Here is a 5,032-nt window from a genome sequence, read left to right on the forward strand (position 1 = left end):
TCTTTCTTTATATATATATATATATGTTCTCAACTTTTTATTTGTGTTTTTAATTTTTCAGTATTTTTCATCTTTATTAATATAGATTAACTTTTCATTTAAGACACAATTTTTTGAAAATTTTTTAAAATAAAATAAAATATTATTTTTCAAAACAAATTATTTTAATATTATTTTTATAGTCATGTATTTTTTGGATAAAAAAAATCAGCCCAACCTATCAAAATTTTGGACAAAATTGAAATGGACCAACTCTAATTTAAGTTATAATAAAGTGAACCTGTAATTTAATCTCTTAAAATTTTATCATGTTAATGAATTAACTAGAATTCTATTTGATGCATTTTGATTCATTTACAACAAAAGTAAAACAAAAATAAAATAATGAAAATACAAGTTGAAGGATAAAATTAGAAGAAAAAATTTGATAGGTTAAATATATCAAATGAGAGAAATTTTATAATGATTAGAGTACGCAAGAATTAGGTGATATGAGTCCAATTTGAATTAAAATTGAGCGGTGATTTTTCTTATTCCAGTATAAAATCGAAAGAGAAACACCTGAAAAAAATTAAAATAAGAAAAAGTTAACTCGATTTTTTTGAATTGAGATGACTCTATCTGATATTCTAATTTTGTTAAAAAAATATATTTTAGTAAATAATGTTAGAATTATTTTTTTTAAAGTATTTTATTTTATTTATTTAAAAATATTTTTTGATCTAATAATTTATGTAACACCCTCGTTATCTGAAGTCACGCTTCTGGTTGCGCTACTCTGATAGCAAGAAGTATTATGACTACTTTACATACTTAATATTAAAATAGGAGCCTGTGACTCGACACTGTATTGCTGATTTCTTTGAAAAACCAGAAATAAATACTTTATCTTAAGAAAAATACAAGCAGACATAAATTCATATACAAGACTCCTTACATAAGAACTCAATATATTATACATATAAAACATACAATTCCTATCCCTCTTACAAACTTGTAATAACAAAGACGAGCGAGGGAAGAAAATAATCTAATTAATACAACAGCATGTAAACCAAACGCAGTATAACTCTTCTTAATACTTCTTCATCCGGTTCCTAAAAAGGTAAAACTATAAGGGGGGTGAGAACCTAACCACACGGTCTCACCATGAAATTTCAAAGTTGTCATAAGAAGATATTTAATAAGAAAACTGTTCTCAAGCTCAGTGATTATCATTGCCTTATGAATCTTTTAAAACTCATAGGAAATCGTTCAAAACTTTTTCAAAAAAACAATGTTTAATCTTTCAGAAATCCAAAACCTTTTCTTTCTTATAAGAAAATCTCAATCAGAAACCAACCACGCAATCAAACAACACAGTTATTAATTTAGCACCAAATTTCATTCTCAAATGTAGCACGCCAGGACAAACACAAGCAAGACAGACAAGGAAAGCACAAGTAGGTAGCAGTTACAGCAAATAGTTCAAGTAGCAGTTAAGAACAGTTTAGCAATTAGGCAAACCAAAACAAGTTCAAACCCAAGCAAAGCATACAAATGCATATGATGCATGCCTGTCCTATGGCTGATGAGGCTCATCTGTCGGTTATCCAGCCAACTCGACAAGTCTGAATTGTCCTTAGACTGTCCCCCGATGTGCATCCCCAAAAGTCTATGCATAGCTTTTTCTTAAATAATCAATATTGCTCAATGGGGGTAACATTCCCGGGAATTTATATAGTGTCCGGTCACACTTACGTTGTAGGGTCAACAGAGTATCGAGTTTTCAACCTGGTACACGTGGTGGCAAGCCATGGTACTTTATCTAGGAAACCTCGTATCTCAGATAATTCAAATTCATAAACCAAATGAATAATTCAAAGTTCATATCTCAACATTCTCAATATCATAATCATTCATCAATCCAAACCTCATTTCCAAATTCATTCAAAAACCATATTTCAAAGAAAATCCTCATCATCCTTCTTTCCATTCCGTCCGTTAACAATCCCAATTCAAAATGTAATTCTTTCTTTAATAAATAAATCAATCTTAAAACATATAAGGTTTAAAAACAAATCTTTTTAATTAATTACTTCAAATAAAACTTTCAATTTTATAAAATTTCGACAGCATCTCCTCTAAAACTTGGGCACTGCCACCCTTTTCGAGTCCCAACCAAACCAAACCAAACCAAACTCCTGTTAATCAGTCAAATCACTTCCAATAACCATTATGACAACAACACTCAATCCAAGGAAATTGCAAAATCCAAAATTATTCAATCAACCAATCCTATAATTCGCAATCTAAATCAACCTCATTCAACAGCATTAATCAATAATTAAGAATTCTCAGTTTTCTCAAACAATTTCAAACCAAATTGTCCCTCAAACCCTATTCGAACCATTTCTAAAATAGTAAATTATTCTCAATAAACAAACTGTTTTCAAATATCAAGTCCTTTCCAAATTTGTTTTAAAATCAAATTCCGATATCAAATCGGGTTCAATTATCAAACCAAACATCAATACTAAACCTTTCCTAGAATCGAATCGTTTCAAAAATTAAACTAAATGCCATTATTAAATCTCTCCCATTAATTCAAGGAAAACCACTTTAACAACATCATTCAACTAATCAGAATATTCAACTTTCTCAATCGATCCATCTATCAATCAAACTAATAATCTTATTCATCCAAAACAACTCTATTCAGTTCATAAGACTCAGGAAATCACCAAAGATATATTTTACGCATTAATATCGATTTATAACAACTCTGAAAAATAAAACAAATTTAAGAAAAACACCGCTATCTCAGTTAGCTGAGTCCGCGAAATTTATTGTGATAATTCCCTTTCCTTTTAATTCATAGCAACAGTAACAACAATAACCCCCCACGGAAACAGCAATAGCCCCGACGCCTCTTATATCAGCCGTGTTAATATAAATTGCAACTACAGTGACTGAAACAGTTTTAAGAAACCCAAGACAAGGACATATATCAGAAATCGAATCAGAACAAGCATGTCAAAGATAGTAAAACATGTAAATGGCCTAGAATTGAAAAAGATATCCAACCAGAATCATTAGGAAAGGCTCCGGTGTCGGCTCCTAGCGGCAGAAGAACAGAAATCAAAGACATGTGCATCCGTCCTAATGGCAGTAACACCACTCCAATCGGTAAGGCAGCAGGGACACCAACAAAATTAGAACAGCGGAGCAAAATAGAAATGAAATAGATTCAGGAAAGGAAGAAGCAGTTACCGATAAATCTGGCCCGATTCCGACGATGGCGTACAGTTGAATAACTTGCAACAACCAAAACCCCAAAAGACAGAGGCTTCAGTTGTGGTCTCCGACAGTCTGAACGACAGCGGCGGCTTCGCGGACGGCGATTGGGCACAGCAACGTGAGCAGCGCCGCCTTCTTCTCCCTCCGTCTTCCTCCTTCTATGCGTCTGCTCCTCGTGCGCGTTCTTGTTGGCGGTAGTGAAGAGAGATGCGACGGCGGTGGAAGTTGGCGTCGCGGACAGGAGCAGCAGAGGCGATGCATGGACGTCGATGAGGGTGGCTGCTGCGACGCTCGCTCTCTCACCCGTGGGCTCTTTCTCTCCGCGACTCTGCTTCGACAGCGGCTACCAGAAGCTCTGGTCTTCCCCCGCGACGGCGGCGATAGTGATTCGGGATGAGGGCGACGGCGGCGGCGACAGCAAGAGCGAGGCGGCCTCTCTCTGTCTTTCCAATCGCAGCCTCTCTCTCTCCCTCTCAATGACTCGACGGCGACGGCGGCTTCCAGCCCCACCGACGCCGTCCCCTTTCCTTCCCCCTCTTGTTCTCAGCTTTCCCTTCCTTCCGTGCCCCCCTTCTTCTTTCTTTCCCTTTCTTTTGTTTCTTTCTGCTTCTTTCTGCTGTAGGTTAGCTTAGGAAAGCAAAAGTGAATGGCGGCTAGAGTTAATTTAGGGGGTTAGGGTTAATTTGGTTAAAATTAGGGTTTGTATTTAATTTAAGAAAATTTGTCTTTAATAATTTTAATCAAATTAGGATATGTTTTATTAATTTTAAATTTAATTTAATCATTAAAATTACTTTAGAAATATTATTTAATTATCAATTTTCTTTTGTTTTCTTTCTGCTGTAGGTTAGCTTAGGAAAGCAAAAGTGAATGGCGGCTAGAGTTAATTTAGGGGGTTAGGGTTAATTTGGTTAATTTGGTTAAATGTATTTAATTTAAGAAAATTTGTCTTTAATAATTTTAATCAAATTAGGATATGTTTTATTAATTTTAAATTTAATTTAATCATTAAAATTACTTTAGAAATATTATTTAATTATCAATTTACTAATTAGCATTTAATTAGGTATTCTAATTTAAGATTAGAAATAATATAATTAATTTTCTCTGTCTATAAAAATTACGGTATTAAATTCAAAAATCTCAATTATTTTACTAAATCGTATGGAATTCTTATTCTTTTCCAACTGTTAAGTTGTATAATTTAAATATATAAAATTATTCAATAATTATAAGATTAAGTAAAATTTCTAATTTAATTGTCAAAACTTGATTTAATTACTTTTAATAAAATAATTTCTAAAAATAAAATTTTTAATGAATATATAAGTTGAAATTAACTCATAGTAATATTTTTCGAAAATTTTGAATCTTACATCTTTTTTGATGGTGAGAGGGTTTCTGAAGGCTACTAAGTGTGAGTTTTGAAGGGACAAAAATTTGACTAAGTGTGTGAGTTTGCTTTTGAGAAAGTGAGGAAAAAAATTTATCAAGTGTAAGCTTTTGGCTTTAGATACATTAGGCATCACTTTTAAAGTGCACCCAAAACTTAATAAATAGGCTACCCTTTAAAAGCACTCTCTTTAATACAAAAAGTGAACTCATAGATATCAATATACGGCTACGCTTTATAAGTGATTTCTATAATACCTAAGGCTACACTTTTTAAATGATGCCAGAATTGTGTTTCCTTTTCTCTTATAAAAAGGCAACACTGAAAAATAAGTGTAGCTGAATGGGTATTTTTCTTGTA

At 32.8% G+C, this 5,032-nt stretch overlaps 1 long non-coding RNA gene across 1 annotated transcript; it reads left to right on the forward strand.

Moving 5' to 3' along the window:
• Window positions 3,416–3,838, forward strand: LOC110271731. The gene is made up of 2 exons (XR_002362338.1): window positions 3,416–3,466; window positions 3,737–3,838. It is a non-coding gene; the product is annotated as an uncharacterized LOC110271731 (long non-coding RNA).

The sequence above is a fragment of the Arachis ipaensis genome, chromosome B05 (genome assembly GCF_000816755.2).
Source record: "Arachis ipaensis cultivar K30076 chromosome B05, Araip1.1, whole genome shotgun sequence".
In the NCBI taxonomy this organism is placed as follows: Eukaryota; Viridiplantae; Streptophyta; class Magnoliopsida; order Fabales; family Fabaceae; genus Arachis; species Arachis ipaensis.